Below are 17,072 nucleotides of genomic sequence, written 5' to 3'. Positions count from 1 at the left end.
CTGGGATTGGGATCTGAACTGGGATGGGCTCTGGGATTGGGATCTGAACTGGGATTGGGATCAGAACTGGGATGGGCTCTGGGACTGGGATCAGAACTGAGATGGGCTCTGGGATTGGGGTCTGAACTGGGATTGGGATCAGAACTGGGATGGGCTCTGGGATTGGGATCAGAACTGGGATGGGCTCTGGGATCGGGATCAGAACTGGGATTGGGATCAGAACTGGGATGGGCTCTGGGATTGGGATCAGAACTGGGATGGGCTCTGGGATTGGGATCTGAACTGGGATTGGGATCAGAACTGGGATGGGCTCTGGGATTGGGATCAGAACTGGGATGGGCTCTGGGATTGGGATCAGAACTGGGATGGGCTCTGGGACTGGGATCAGAACTGAGATGGGCTCTGGGATTGGGATCTGAACTGGGATTGGGATCAGAACTGGGATGGGCTCTGGGATCGGGATCAGAACTGGTATAAGACTCAGATCCAGGACAGAACTATAAGCCCCAGGACCAGGATTCCAATGGGATTCCCTGAGCCCCCAATCCCAAATGATTCTCATGGAATTCCCTGAGCCCCCAGACCCGAGTGATTCCCCTGGAATACCCAAAGGCGCTGGCACGGAGTGGGGCAGGGAATGTGGGAGGGCTGGAGAGGGAGGAGGATTCCCAGGAAAATGATGCCAGATCCATGCAAAGAAAATCAGGGAACTGCAGAGCTTGCAAAAGCCCCCGGAGCCTCCAAATCCACCCCCAGCCGTGTCCCCATCCCACACCCAGAGGGATAAGAATTCCAGCTGGGAATGAGGATTCCAGCTCAGAATTCCAGCCTTTTCCAGGGGAATATTCCCAAAAATCCCAACTGGAGGCCGTTCCCTCTGGTCCTGTCCCTGCTCCCAGCCTTTCCCGGCCTTTTCCAGCCCTGGCTGTTCCCCCTCCCCCGGGCTCAGCTGGAGCAGGGAAAAGTCTCCAGATCCAGCCGGGAATGCCACGGGAATTGCAGGGATCACTCCCTGATCCCACAGACCCCGAGGGGCTCCTGTCCCCCTTTCCCGGCTCCTGGTCCTTCCCCAGCTTCCCCATCCCATTCCCGGCTCCATCCCTGCCCCCGCCGGGGCCTGGCCCGGGATTTTCCGGGACATTTTTGCTCCATGAAATCAGCGGAGGCTCCTGGATCCGCACGTCCCGGCCTTGGCTCCCGCGGGATTGGCCCCGAGCCCGCTCCCGCTGCCAGCCCGGCTCCTGGAATTCAGGAATTCAGGAATTCGGGCCCGCGGCCCGGGATGGCTCCGCACCGGAGCAATTCTGGGATCCGCGGCCATCCCGGGCTCGCTCCAAGGGCCGGGAGCTGCTCCCGATTTCCCTGCGGGCCCGGGAGACCCAAACTGGGAATGGAAGCTCCAGACTGGGAATTTCGGCCGGCCTGGAGGCTCCTGGGAGGAGATGCTGCCTCACTCCCAGCTCCCGGGGCAGATCCAGAGGGATTGCCCCACCCGGGAATCAGCCTCTGGAATGCCCCCATGGGGCTGCCCGGGGCCACAGGGAATCAGGGAATTCCTGGGGCTGGAAAACCCCTGGGGATGGGGATGGAATCCCCATCCCACCTCCACAGGGATGGGAAATCCTGGGAGTGGGGATTCCATCCCAGCCCTGGCCCCATCCCACAGCCACAGGGATGGGAATTCCAGCCGGGATGGGAATTCCAGCCCGGAATTCCAAGGGGAATATTCCTGAAAATCCCCATCTGGATGGCTCTGGGGGTGCCAGGGGTGGGACACAGATCCGGGTGTTCCAGGATCCCACAGCCAGGATATCCCTCTCCTGGATCCCGAGCCCATTCCTGGCAGATCTCTGGGATCAAGGAACCTTTTCCCTCACCAGGATTCTCCTGCCCAGCCCAGCTCTGTGCTCCTGGCAGGAGCTTTCCCTGCTCACCCCAGAAATCCTGCCTGGGAATGAGCAGCTGGAAAAGGGGGATCCAGGAGATCCCAGAAACCCTCCAGGGCCATTTCCAAGGGGAATCCAGGAGATTCCAGAGCCCCTTCCAGAGTCTTTTCCAGAGGTTTTTCTGGGAGAGCTGCAGAGGGGTTTGGGATGCAGACTGCAGGAACAGCACCCAGGGAATGGCTTCCCAGGGAGTATTGGGATTTTGGGATGGAATTCCTGCCTAGGATGGAATTCCCAGAGAATCCAGGGCTGCCCCTGGAGCCCTTCGAGCTGTCCTGGAACATCCCGGGATAGCGGAGTTGTCCCTGCCCATGGAATGGGACAGTCCCTAAAATCCTTTCCAACCAAAACCATTCCAGGATTCCCTGGACACCCCCAGAATTGTCCCCGGCCATGTTGGAGCAGTCTGGGACAGCTGAACCATCCTTGCCTATGGAATGGGAGGATCCCTAAATCCTGTCCATCCCAAAGCTTCCAGGAGTCCCTGGCGCCTTCGGAGCACTTCCAGCCCCCATTCCCAGTAAATCCCAGCCCCCATTCCCAATCCCTGGCCATTCCCAATGAATTCCAGTCCCCATTCCCAATCCCTAACCATTCCCGGTGACTCCCAGCCCCATTCCCAATCTCTGACCATTCCCAGTGACTCCCAGCCCCATTCCCCGTGACTCCCAGTCCCCATTCCCAATTCCTGACCCCATTCCCAGTGGCTCCCAGTCCCCATTCCCAATTCCTGACCATTCCTGGTGACTCCCAGTCCCCATTCCCAATTCCTGACCATTCCCAGTGGCTCCCAGTCCCCATTCCCAGTTCCTGGCCATTCCTGGTGAGCCCCAGCTCTCAGTCCCAGTCCCAGCCCCCATTCCCGGTGACTCCCAGCCCCCATTCCCAGTAAATCCCAGCCCCCACTATTCCCGGCCATTCCCGGCCCCTGGAACGAGCTGCCAGGCTCCCACCTGATCCATCAGCAGCTGCTCCCGGCCATTCCCGGCCCGCACCTGCAATTCCTGCCGGGAACCACATGTGACCCCTCCTGTGATCCCTGATTTATTCCCTGCCAGCGCTCCCCCCCCTCTCCTCGCCGACGCCTGCCAGCTGGGAATCACATCCCAAAAAAAACCCCTTCCCGAGGATCCCCGGGGGCGCCCCCCAGCTCGCATCCCAAAACAAAACCCCATCCCGAGGCGCCCCCCGGCCGAGCCGGGCGCTCCACGCCGCCTCTCCCGGCTCTGCCGGCTCTGCCCCCGGCGCCGCGCCCCTCCCGCTCTGCCGGCGCTTCCCGGGGCCGCTCCAGGTGCGGCGGCAGCGCCGGGAAGCGCCGGCCCCGCGCCGCCTCCCCCGTGTCCGTCTGCGGCGGCAGCAGGAAGCCAAATCCGCCTCTGGAATTCTTCACTCGCTCCTCGTTGCCGGCTCCCGCGGGATGCCGGGGTCAGGCTCCCTCCGCCGCTCTCCCGGTTCTCCCTGGATGGGCTCGGGTTACAATGCCGGCTCTGTTCCCGCCCGGGCCCCCGGCGAGCCCTAATCCCGCTCCGCTGGCTCCCGGATTGATTTCGGGGATTTGGGATCGGTCCCGGCTTTGGCTGCGCCTCCCCGGCTTCCCCCGGCCTCCGCTGAGAGGCTTCGTCCCGGAGAAACGGGGAAAACCGGGATGGGGAGACGGGAAACGGGAAACGGGGGGAACTGGGACGTGGGGAACTGGGATGGGGAACTGGGAAATGGGATGTGGGATGTGGGGAAAGGGATGGAACTGGGATAGGGAACTGGGAAATGGGATATTGGATGTGGGGAACTGGGATAGGGAACTGGGATGGGGAACTGGGAAATGGGATGTGGGATGTGGGGAAAGGGATGGAACTGGGATGGGGAACTGGGAAATGGGATATGGGATGTGGGGAAAGAGATGGAACTGGGATGGGGAACTGGGAAATGGGATATGGGATGTGGGGAAAGGGATGGAACTGGGATGGGGAACTGGGAAATGGGATGTGGGATGTGGGGAAAGGGATGGAACTGGGATGGGGAACTGGGAAATGGGATAAGGGATGTGGGGAATGGGATGGAACTGGGATGGGGAACTGGGAAATGGGATATGGGATGTGGGGAAAGGGATGGAATAGGGAACTGGGAAATGGGATATGGGATGTGGGGAAAGGGATGGAACTGGGATGGGGAACTGGGAAATGGGATATGGGATGTGGGGAAAGGGATGGAACTGGGATTGGGAAATGGGATATGGGATGTGGGGAAAGGGATGGAACTGGGATTGGGAAATGGGATATGGGATGTGGGGAAAGGGATGGAACTGGGATGGGGAACTGGGAAATGGGATATGGGATGTGGGGAAAGGGATGGAACTGGGATTGGGAAATGGGATATGGGATGTGGGGAAAGGGATGGAACTGGGATAGGGAACTGGGAAATGGGATATGGGATGTGGGGAACTGGGATGGGGAACTGGGATGGGGAACTGGGAAATGGGATGTGGGATGTGGGGAAAGGGATGGAACTGGGATGGGGAACTGGGAAATGGGATATGGGATGTGGGGAACTGGGATGGGGAACTGGGATGGGGAACTGGGATAAGGGATGTGGGGAAAGGGATGGAACTGGGATGGGGAACTGGGAAATGGGATGTGGGGAAAGGGATGGAACTGGGATAGGGAACTGGGAAATGGGATATGGGATGTGGGGAAAGGAATATGGGGAAATGGGATACAGGGTGTGGGGAACTGTGATATGGGAAATGGGATGTGGGGAAAGGAATATGGGGAAATGGGACAAGGAACTGGAAACTGGGATAAGGGAAATGGGATATGGGGAAAGGGATGTGGGGAAATGGAAAATGGGATGTGGGAAAAGGAATATGGGGAACTGGGAAAGGGGATCTGGGGAACTGGGAAATGGGATGTGGGGATATGAGATATGGGGAAAGGGATGTGGGAAATGGGATATAGGGAAAGGAATATGGGGAACTGGGAAATAGGATATGAGGAAAGGGATATGGGGAACTGGGATATGGGGAAATGGGATATGGGGAAAGGGAAAAGAAATGTGGGGAAGGATGTGGGAGAAGGGATATGGGATGTGGGGAATGGGATATGAGGAATGGGATATGGGGAACTGGGAGATGGGGAATGGGAAATGGGATGTGGGGAACTGGGAGATGGGGAATGGGAAATGGGATGTGGGGAACTGGGATATGGGAAAAGGGATGTGGGGAACTGGGAAATGGGATGTGGGATATGGGGAATGGGATAGGGAACTGGGAAATGGGATGTGGGGAAAGGGATGTGGAAAATGGGATATGGGGAAAGGGATATGGAAAATGGGATATGGGGAAATGGGATCTGGGGAAGTGGGATGTGGGGAATGGGATATGGGAAGTGGGGAAAGAAATATGGAGAAGTCGGAAATGGGGAACTGGGATGTGGGGAACTGGGATGTGGGGAACTGGGATAGGGAATTGGGAAATGGGATATGGGATGTGGGGAAAGGGATGTGGAAAATGGGATATGGGAAAAGGGATATGGGGAAAGGGAAATGGGATGTGGGGAACTGGGATATGGGGAATTGGGAGATGGGATGTGGGAAATGGGATATGGGGAACTGGGAAACGGGATGTGGGGAAAGGGAAAAGAGATGTGGGGAAAGGGATGTGGGAGAAGGGATGGGGAACTGGGAACTGGGATGTGGGGAATGGGTTATGGGAAATGGGATATGGGAAAAGGGAAATGGGATATGGGATGTGGGGAAAGGGAAATGGGGAAATGGGATATGGGATGTGGGGAAATGGGAGACGGGGAACTGGGAAATGGAGAGATGGGAAATGGAGAAATGGGATGTGGGAAAATGGGAAAGGGATGTGGAGAAATGGGATGTGGGGAACTGGGAAATGGGAGATGGGAAATGGGGTAATGGGGAACCGGGAAATGGGATATGAAAAACTGGGAAACGGGAGGTGGGGAAAGGGGTATGGGCTATGGGAAAGGGGATGTGGGGAACTGAGAAAAGGGCTGGAAATGTGTGTCCAGGAGCCAAGGGATAAGCCAAGCCTGGATGGATTCAGGGTTTGGAATGCTGGAGCCACCTGTGCCTCAGTTTCCCTCTGGAGCAAAGCTTTCCAGGGGTTTGGGGGGGGGTCTCTTCCCAGGGAAGGATCCCAGAGCGGAGCATGGACAGGGAGACCCCGGAATTCCAGGATGGACGGAAGGAGGGAGGGAAGGCTGGACTGGGATCTTCCCAGCTCCAGGATTTCCATGGCCAGGGACAGCTCCCGTGATCCCAGAGCACTCCAGCCTGGCCTGGGACACTCCCAGCGATTCCATGGAATCCCAAACTGGTTTGGGATGGAAGAGACTTCCAGGATGATCCCATTCCCATGGGGCAGCTCCCATTATCCCGGGATTTCCCAGGGCTGGAGCAGCCCAGGATTCTCTGGGAATTCCATCCCCAAAATCCCAGTTTTCCATGGGAAGCCATTCCCTGGTTTCCATCCCTGCAGCCTGCATCCCAACCCCCTCTGCAGCTCTCCCAGAAAAACCCTGGGAAAGGCTCTGGGATCTCCTGGCATTCCCAGCTCTCCCTGCACATTCCCAGCTTTCCCCTGTTGGAATTCCCGGCTCCCCCTGCACATTCCCATCTTTCCCCTCATCCCAGGATATTCCAGGTGCAATTCCCAGCTCCCCCGGCACATTCCTGGCTCCCCCTGCACATTCCCAGCTTTCCCCTCATCCCAGGGATGTTCCAGGTGGAATTCCCGGCTCTCCCTGCACATTCCCAGCTTTCCCCAGCTGTAATTCCCATGCACATTCCCACCTTTCCCCAAGTGGAATTCCCGGCTCCCCTGCACATTCCCAGCTTTCCCTGGCCGCAATTCCCGGCTCCCAGCCCCGGAGCTCCCCCGGTTAATGGGAGGGAACGGCTCCGGCCGGGAATTCCAGCCGGGAATTCCAGCCGGGAATGGGGGCTCAGCTTTCTGAGCTCTCTCCGGCCCCGCTGTTGCTGCGGCTTTTCCCGCAGGGGCTCCGGGACCCCGGCACCAGGAACAGCAGGAGGGGCTCCGGAATTCTCCTGGAATTCCACCTGACCCCCGCAATCCTCACTTTTCCTGGGAATTCTCGTTTTCCATGGGAATTCTTGTTTTTCCCAGGAATACCCATTTGTCCAGGGAATACCCTGTTTTTCTGAGAATATCCCGTTTTTCCTGGGAATACTCTGGTTTTCTGGGAATGCCCCATTTTCCCCGGGAGGCTGCTCTGCCTCGGGATGGAGTCTCAGTGATCCCACGCGGAAAATTCCGGGATTCCCCCCCAGAACTGCGGGATTTGGGATGAGATCCCACCCTGGGGTGCTCATCCTTAGGTTTGGGAATCACCACGGATCCCCAGGATAACGTCTGGCTGGGAATCCACAACACCTGCCATGGAAAAGCCTCAAAATTCCTGAAAAAAACCTCAAAATTCCCGAAAAAACCACCTCAAATTCCTGAAAAAAACCACCTCAAAATTCCCTAATAAAAGACCTCAGGATTCCCTAAAAAAACCCCTCAAAATTTCCTAAAAAACACCTCAAAATCCCCTAAAAGAACAAAATCAAAACTCCCGAAAAAAGACCTCAGAATTCCCTAAAAAAAAAATCTCAAAATTCCCTAAAAAATCTCCTTAAAAACACCTCAAAATTCCTTTAAAAAGCACCTCAAAATCTCCTAAAAGACATCTCAAAATCCCCTAAAAGATCACAATCAAAACTCCTGAAAAAAGACCTCAGAATTCCCTAAAAAAACACCTCAAAATTCCCTAAAAAAACAACTAAAAATCTCCTAAAAAACACCTCAAAATTCCCTAAAAGAATGCCTCAAAATTCCTTTAAAAAGCACCTTAAAAATCTCCTAAAAAATCTCAAAATTCCCTAAAAGAACACAATCAAAACTCCTGAAAAAAGACCTCAGAATTCCCTAAAAAGCCGCAAAATTCCCTAAAAAAACCCTTCAGAATCTCCTAAAAAACACCTCAAAATCCCCTAAAAGAACACCTCAAAATTCCTTGAAAAAGCACCTCAAAATTCCCTAAAATAAACAACTAAAAATCTCCTTAAAAACACCTCAAAATCCTCTAAAAGAACACCTCAAAATTCCTTTAAAAAGCACCTCAAAATCTCCTAAAAAACATCTCAAAATTCCCTAAAAGAACACCTCAAAATTCTTTTAAATAGCACCTCAAAATCTCCTAAAAGACATCTCAAAATTCCCTTAAAAACCCCTCAAAATTCCCTAAAGAACCACCTTAAAACTCTTGAAAGAAGAACTCAAAATTCCCTTATAAACCCCTCAAAACTCCTAAAAAACCCTCAAAATTCCCTAAAAAAACCCTCCAAATTCCCTAAAAACCCCTCAAAATTCCCTAAAGAACCACCTTAAAACTCTTGAAAGAAGACCTCAAAATTCCCTTATAAACCCCTCAAAACTCCTAAAAAACCCTCAAAATTCCCTAAAAAAACCCTCCAAATTCCCTAAAAACCCCTCAAAATTCCCTAAAGAACCACCTTAAAACTCTTGAAAGAAGACCTCAAAATTCCCTTAAAAACCCCTCAAAATTCCCCTAAAAACCCCTCAAAATTCCCTTAAAAACCCCTCAAAATTCCCTTAAAACCCCTCCAAATTCCCTAAAAACCCCTCAAAACCCCAAAACCACCCAACCCCCCCCATTTGTCCCAGTCCCTGCCCCGTCTCCCCCTCCCCTCTTCGGGAATACCCCGGGACAAATTCGGATATTTTTTTTTCCACGCTCTCCCCCTTCCTTCCCCAAATCTTTTTCCGTGCTGCTTTTTCCCGCCGCCTGTCCAAGATTCCTGGCGTGCTGCTGGCTCCGGCAGCGCCGATCCCGGCCCGGCCCCGGCTTTGCCAAATCCTTCCTTCCCCTCTCGCTCCGACTTTTCCATCCCCGACACCTCGGGAGCCGTTCCCGGCCCTTTTTTTTTATTTTTATTTTTTTCCCTTGGAATTCTGCCCTTCCCGGGCTGGGAGGAACCTGCTGCTGCTCTGGGAGCTTCCCAGTATCCCGGGGGGCTCCAAACTGGGAATTCCTGGGGTGGGAGAGCCAGGGGTGGTCTGGGAATTTCATTCCGGGAAGGAATTCCATCCCAAAATCCCAGTTTTCCCTGGTTCCCATCCCTGCAGCCTGCATCCCAAACCGCTCTGCAGCTCTCCCAGGAATCCTCTGGAAAAGGCTCTGGAATTCTGGAAGAGCAGGAATCCCCAGCACTGGCATTCCCAGCCCCGCAGCCTCTGCCATTTCCTTTTTCCTTCCCAGATTTGGGGCAGAACGAGGGAATTTGGGCAAGTTTGGGCTCCCAGGAGTGGGGAGGATTCTCCTCCATCCCAAACCTTGGGAATCCCGGGATGAGAGGGGAAAAATCTGGGATATGAGGGGCAGAAATGTGGGAATGTGGCTGGGATGGGATTCCCTGGAATTCCCTCCTGCAGGGGCAGATCTGGGAATGGGGTGGGAGTGGAGGGGATTTCAGGGATGATCCCATTCCCAAGGAACACCTCCTGCTATTCCAGGGTTGCAGCAGCCCCGGATTCTCTGGGAATTCCATCCCAAAATCCCACTTTTCCATGGGAAGCCATTCCCTGGTTCCCATCCCTCCGCCTGCATCCCAAACCCCTCCAAAAATCCCCTGGAAAAGACGCTGGGATCTCCTGGCTCATCCCCCGCTCCCCCTGCTCATTCCCAGCCCCATTCCCGAGGAATTTTCCAGGACAGGTCCCTGCCCCGCTCCGGAGGCGAATCCGAAGGCTCCGGGGGCTCCCGGGGCTCCGTGGCCACCCGGCTTTGGGAGCGGGGGCCCCGCAGCCGCCGCCGCTTCCGGAGGAGCCGCCGGAATTCCAGACCCCCCTTCCGAGGCCCTCGGGAAGAGCCTCCCACAAAAGCAGCGCTCCCGTTCGGAGCAGGCCCCGCTCGTTAAAGTTATGGATGGAAAAGGGAAAAAAAAAAACCAAAAAAAACTGGGAAAAGCTCCGGCGGGAGCGGGGGAGGGGAGGGTGGGATGAATAATGGGATAACCGGGATAACCGCCGGGATAACCGCCGGGATAACCACTGGGATAACCACCGGGATAACCGGGATAACCACTGGGATAACTGGGGTGGGGTGACGGGGCTCCCCCCGGCCGGGCTGCCCCAATCCCCCCGGGGCTTTCCCAGCTGGTTCCAATCCCGGGCCGGCAGCTGGGATCGGGATCAGAGGAGCCGCTCCCGGCGGGATCGGGGCTGGAGCGGCCCCCCGTGTCCCGTGGGGCCGCACCTGCATCCCCGATCCCACAGCCATGGATCCACAGAGCCATGGATCCATCCCCGATCCCACAGCCACGGAGCGTGGATCCATCCCTGATCCCACAGCCACGGAGCCGTGGATCCATCCCTGATCCCACAGCCACGGAGCCGTGGATCCATCCCTGATCCCACAGCCACGGAGCGTAGATCCATCCCCGATCCCACAGCCATGGATCCACAGAGCCATGGATCCATCCCCGATCCCACAGCCATGGATCCACAGAGCCATGGATCCATCCCCGATCCCACAGCCACGGAGCGTAGATCCATCCCCGATCCCACAGCCACAGAGCGTGGATCCATCCCCGATCCCACAGCCACGGAGCCATGGATCCATCCCCGATCCCACAGCCACAGAGCATGGATCCATCCCCGATCCCACAGCCACGGAGCCATGGATCCATCCCTGATCCCACAGCTGGGAGTCCATGGAGCCATGGATCCATCCCTGATCCCACAGCTGGGAGTCCATGGAGCCATGGATCCATCCGGGATCCCACAGCCACGGGTCCATCCCTGATCCCACAGCCATGGATCCATCCCTGATCCCACAGCCACAGATCCATCCCTGATCCCACAGCCACAGATCCATCCCTGATCCCACAGCCACAGATCCATCCCTGATCCCACAGCCGGGAGTCCACGGAGCCATGGATCCATCCCTGATCCCACAGCCACGGGTCCATGGATCTGATCTATGGATTCATCCCTCATCCCTGGATCCATGGATCCACCCCTCCCTTCTCCCACGCTCCATCCCAGCCCCAGGAAGGGTTTTCCAGGGCCGCCAGATCTTCCCTGCCAGCATTCCAAAGGTTTAGGAAAACAGGGCCCCGCTGCCCCGTCACCAATCCACGGGGGATTTCTGGGATCTGGCAGATCCCGGGATCACGGAGTGCCCCGGCTGGGAAGGGAAGGGCCATCGGGAACAGTTTTTCCAAGGAAAAGAGCTGAGGGAAGCTCAGCTCCAGCCAGGGGAGACGGGAGCAGCTGGCACGGGATTGGGATAATGGGATAATGGGACTGGGAAAGGGATCCTTGGGATGGGATAATGGGATGGGACTGGGATTGACATAATGGGAAGGGATGGGATCCCTGGGATGATGGGAAGTCAGGAGGGAGGGAGGGAGGGAGGGAAGCAAGGCCGGGAGCGGGGCCGTGGCCTCTGGCAGCCGCCGGAGCGGCAGCGGGAGCCGGGAAAAGCCGTTCCAGGGATTTGGCTCCGGAGCAAAGGCACGGCCACGCTCCGGGAGCTGGACACGCTCCAGGGATCTGGACACATTCCAGGGATCCGGACACGCTCCAGGGATCTGACCCTTGGCTCCAGACATGCTCCAAAGATCCGGCCCTTTGCTCCCGGGACCCGGCACTTTGCTCCAGACACGCTTCAGGGATCTGGACACACTCCAAAGATCCGGCCCTTTGCTCCAAAGATCCAGCAGCTCTTTGCTCCAGGATCCAGCCCTTGGCTCCCAATCACTCCGGAGATTCCACCCTGTGCTCCTGACACACTCCAGGATCCATCCCAGATCCAAACAAACTCCAGAGATCCCAGGCCCTTGGCTCTGGGATCAGTCCTGTATTCCCAAGCACTCCACGATCCAGCCCTGTATTCCCAAACACTCCAGGATCCAGCCCTGTATTCCCAAGCACTCCAGGATCCAGCCCTGTATCCCCAAACACTCCAGGATCAGCTCCAGGAATCCACCCCAGACCCAGACACACTCCAGGATCCAGCCCTTGGCTCCAGGGACCCTTTCCTTTAGGGATCCGGACACATTCCAGGGATCCGGCCCTCGGCTCCCAACACCCTGTAAAGATCCAATCCCTGGCTCCCAAACACTCCAGGGATTCCACCCTGTGCTCCTGACACACTCCAGGATCCATCCCAGATCCAGACCTGCTCCAGGGATCCAGCCCTTTGTTCCCAAATATTCCAGGATCAGCCCTGTATTCCCAAACATGGAATCCTGGCCTCGGGATCCTGGCCATGGAATTCTGGCCATGGGATTCTGTCCATGGAATTCTGGCCATGGAATTCTGTCCATGGAATCCTGCCTTGGGATCCTGGCCATAGAATTTGGTCCATGAGATCCTGGCCATGGAATCCTGGCCATGGAATTTGGTCCATGGGATCCTATCCATGGAATCCTGGAATGCTTTGGCCAGGAAGGGATTTCAGGGATTATCCCATTCCAACAATTCCATGGGCAGGGAACCTCCCAATATCCTGGGTTGATCCAAACTGTCCCAGGCCACTGCCAGGGCTGGATCCCAGCCCTGGGAATGCCAGGAATTGTTTGGGAATTGTTGGGAATTGTTTGGGAATGGCCGGGGCGGCCCGCGCTGCGCCGGCAGCTCCGAGCCCTCGCTATCTCCCGGCCTTTGCCAGGGATTGTTTTGTTCCAGAGTTTTTCCAGGAATCCCAGCTCAGGCCGGAGCTGTTTTTTGGGACGAGCTGTGCTCCTGGATGAGGAGAGAGGAATCCGAACTGTCCCGAAATCCGGGAGGCCTGGGAGGGACAGGGAGCAGGGACTGGACTCGGAGATTCCCGAAGATTCCCTGGGAAGAGGCAGAGCCCTGGGATGTGGAAAAGAAGGGCGGAATTCCCAGAGGGAATTCCCACAGGGGAGCCCCTTCCCGAGGGAAAATCCACGGTCCCAGCTCCGGCTCCTTCCCAGGATGATCCTTGCCCTGCTCCTGCCTTTTCCCAGGAATTCCCAAACTTTCCTGACCGGATCTGAACCCTGGTAATTCCTGCTGGAGCTGGAATCCCAGGGATTATCCCAACGGGATTGGGATGAATCCCACAGCTCCTTCCCTCCTCCAAATCCCACCAGGCCACGCTTCCAACTCCAGTTTTCCTGGATAAATCCATCCCAAGGGAATGGGATCAGCCAGGATCTGGATTTGGGATAATTTAGGGTTTCTTTTCCTGTGGATTTGGTCCCGTTTTGCCAAGGTTTGGGAATGGTTTGAGAACGGCTCAGCAGCTCCTTCTGTTTTCACTATGAAAACCTCCCGGGAGCACGGCTCCATGGACGGAATCCTGGAATTCCAGAGGCTGGAAAAGCCCCAGGAGCCGCCCAATCCCAAGCCCTGGCCAAGGCCTGGCCGCATTCCCAAGTGCCACATCCACAGGGAACCCAATCCCCAGGGACGAGGGGCTGTGCCAGGCAGGGAATCATTCCCGAAACCCAGCCTCGGGATAACGAGTTCCACGCCCAGCTCGCCCGGCCACCTCCACATCCCAGAAAAATGGGGAAAACCGGGGAAATGAGGGTGGCGGGGCACTTTTCCAGCGGAATTTGGGGCTGTTTTCCACTGGAATTTCCGGGCAGCTCCCGCTGGTCTCGGATCCACCCCCATGACGAGAGCTCCGAGGAATCCGAGCGGGCACCGGCGCCGCCGGAGCTCCCTCGGGATCCGGGCCTGGCACCGGAACATCCCCGGGCAGGAGCTCTCCACACGGATTCCAGGCCAGGCAGCGCTAAAAAATTCCATCAAAATCCGTGAAGAATCCGTAAAAATCCATAAAAATCCACCCAAAGAGAGGAAACCCCCCCCCTTCATTCCCGAGCTCTAAATCCGGACTCTGCCGTCGCCACAGCAAAACCAGGAATCTTCCCAAAATATCTGCGGGATCATCCGAGCCCAGGCCAGCCCTGGGTGGGATCCACATCCCAAACTTTCCCCTCTGGATGCTCCCTGCTGGGCAGCAGCAGGAAACTCGGGACGGGCGAGTGGAAAAGAGATTTCCCAACGTTTTCTGGCCGGGAATATTCCCGGGAATCGGGGCGGCAAATCCCGGAGATTGTGGGGAACCGTCCCGAGGCCCGGACAGGCTCCGGCTGCCTCCGCGCATTCCCAGAGTCCGGAGCCTGATGAGGTGGGAGCTTGGAAAAGCAGCCCAGGGATTCCGGCCGGGAGCGGCTCCAGGGCCCCCCGGTTTGGGATGGGAACGGGGGGAAAATCCCGGGAATGTGAAATTTGGGGTGGGATGGGAATGGGGGTGAAAATCCCGGGAATGAGGAGTTTGGGATTGGATGGGAATGGGGTGAAAATCCCGGGAATGAGGAGTTTGGGATTGGATGGGAATGGGGTGAAAATCCCGGGAATGTGGAGTTTGGGATTGGATGGAATGGGGTGAAAATCCCGGGAATGAGGAGTTTGGGATTGGATGGGAATGGGGTGAAAATCCCGGGAATGTGGAGTTTGGGACTGGATGGGAATGGGGTGAAAATCCCCGGAATGAGGAGTTTGGGATGGGAATGGGATGAAAATCCTGGGAATGCGGAGTTTGGGGTGGGAATGGGGTGAAAATCCCGGGAATGAGGAGTTTGGGGTGGGGTGGGAATGGGGTGAAAATCCTGGGAATGAGGAGTTTGGGATGGGAATGGGGGTGACAATCCCAAGAACTGTCCCCCTAATTTGGGATGGGAATGCCAATCCCAGAAATGTGGAGCTGCTCGGTGTCCCTGAAGTTTGGGATGAGATGGGATGGGATGGGATGGGATGGGATGGGATGGGATGGGATGGGATGGGATGGGATGGGATGGGATGGGATGGGATGGGAATGCCAATTCCGGGAATGGGCAGGAATGCAGGAATCCAGAGGGGACAGGGCTGGAGCAGCTGGATCAAGCAGGGAAGGCAGGGAATGGGGACAGCTCCACCCATCCCTGCGGGAACTCTTGGTGCCTTTTCCCCGATTTCTGGGGATATTCCCAGAGGTCATCCTGCTGGGATAACCCATCCAGAGGCACCCCGGAATTCCCAAAAATCTCAGGGAGATGGGACAGAATTCCTGAGCTGGTGTGGAGCAGCAAGAAAGGGATTGGAAATGGAGGAATGTGGGAATGGGGATGGGAATGGGGATGGGAATGGGGAATGGGGATGGGAATGGGGATGGGGATGGGAATGGGAATGGGGATGGGGAATGGGGATGGGGAATGGGAATGGGAATGGGAATGGGAATGGGGAATGGGAATGGGAATGGGAATGGGAATGGGAATGGGAATGGGGATGGGAATGGGGAATGGGGATGGGAATGGGGATGGGAATGGGGATGGGAATGGGAATGGGAATGGGGATGGGGATGGGAATGGGAATGGGGATGGGGATGGGGAATGGGAATGGGGATGGGAATGGGAATGGGAATGGGAATGGGAATGGGGAATGGGAATGGGAATGGGAATGGGAATGGGAATGGGGAATGGGAATGGGGATGGGGAATGGGAATGGGAATGGGAATGGGAATGGGAATGGGGATGGGGATGGGGATGGGGATGGGGAATGGGAATGGGAATGGGAATGGGAATGGGAATGGGAATGGGAATGGGGAATGGGGATGGGAATGGGGATGGGAATGGGGATGGGAATGGGAATGGGAATGGGGATGGGGATGGGAATGGGAATGGGGATGGGGATGGGGAATGGGAATGGGGATGGGAATGGGAATGGGGATGGGGAATGGGGAATGGGAATGGGAATGGGGAATGGGGATGGGAATGGGGATGGGAATGGGAATGGGAATGGGAATGGGGATGGGGATGGGAATGGGAATGGGAATGGGAATGGGGAATGGGAATGGGGATGGGAATGGGGAATGGGGAATGGGGAATGGGAATGGGAATGGGAATGGGAATGGGAATGGGAATGGGGATGGGAATGGGGATGGGAATGGGGATGGGGAATGGGGAATGGGGATGGGGAATGGGAATGGGGAATGGGAATGGGGATGGGGATGGGAATGGGAATGGGAATGGGAATGGGGATGGGGATGGGGATGGGGATGGGGATGGGGAATGGGAATGGAATGGGGATGGGGATGGGGAATGGGAATGGGAATGGGGAATGGGAATGGGGATGGGGAATGGGGAATGGGAATGGGAATGGGGATGGGAATGGGGAATGGGGAATGGGAATGGGAATGGGAATGGGGAATGGGGATGGGAATGGGGATGGGAATGGGAATGGGGAATGGGAATGGGAATGGGAATGGGGAATGGGGAATGGGAATGGGGATGGGGAATGGGAATGGGATGGGGATGGGGATGGGAATGGGAATGGGAATGGGGATGGGGATGGGGATGGGAATGGGGATGGGATGGGAATGGGAATGGGGAATGGGGATGGGAATGGGGAATGGGAATGGGAATGGGGATGGGGATGGGAATGGGAATGGGGAATGGGGAATGGGGAATGGGAATGGGGATGGGAATGGGAATGGGGATGGGAATGGGAATGGGGAATGGGGTTGGGGATGGGAATGGGAATGGGATGGGGAATGGGGATGGGAATGGGAATGGGGATGGGGATGGGGATTGGGAATGGGGAATGGGGAATGGGGAATGGGGAATGGGGATGTGGGATGGGAATGGGAATGGGATGGGGATGGGAATGGGGGGGATGGGAATGGGATGGGGAATGGGATGGGATTGGGGTTGGGATGGGGGATGGGAATGGGGAATGGGGATGGGTTGGGAATGGGGATTGGGATGGGAATGGGGAATGGGAATGGGAATGGGGATGGGGATGGGATGGGATTGGGGAATGGGGAATGGGTTGGGAATGGGATTGGGGTTGGGGTTTGGGATGGGGATGGGAATGGGGGAATGGGGTTGGGGTTGGATGGGAATGGGGTTGGGGTTTGGGGAATGGGAATGGGAATGGGGTTGGGGTTGGGATTGGGGATGGGGATGGGAATGGGGAATTGGGGAATGGGGATGGAATGGGAATGGGAATGGGAATGGAATGGGAATGGGAATGGAAGAATGGAATGGGATGGGAATGGG

At 56.4% G+C, this 17,072-nt stretch overlaps 1 protein-coding gene across 4 annotated transcripts in view; it reads right to left on the bottom strand.

Annotated features, from left to right (window-relative positions):
- BOP1 (BOP1 ribosomal biogenesis factor) overlaps positions 1-17,072 on the bottom strand; it is a 79,192-nt gene that overhangs the window by 36,570 nt on the left and 25,550 nt on the right. The gene's annotated exons all lie outside the window — the stretch shown is intronic.

This window comes from Passer domesticus, unplaced genomic scaffold (genome assembly GCF_036417665.1).
Source record: "Passer domesticus isolate bPasDom1 unplaced genomic scaffold, bPasDom1.hap1 HAP1_SCAFFOLD_105, whole genome shotgun sequence".
Classification (NCBI taxonomy): Eukaryota; Metazoa; Chordata; class Aves; order Passeriformes; family Passeridae; genus Passer; species Passer domesticus.
Note: the sequence above shows the minus strand (reverse complement) of the source record. Positions and strands in the feature narration are given on the sequence as shown.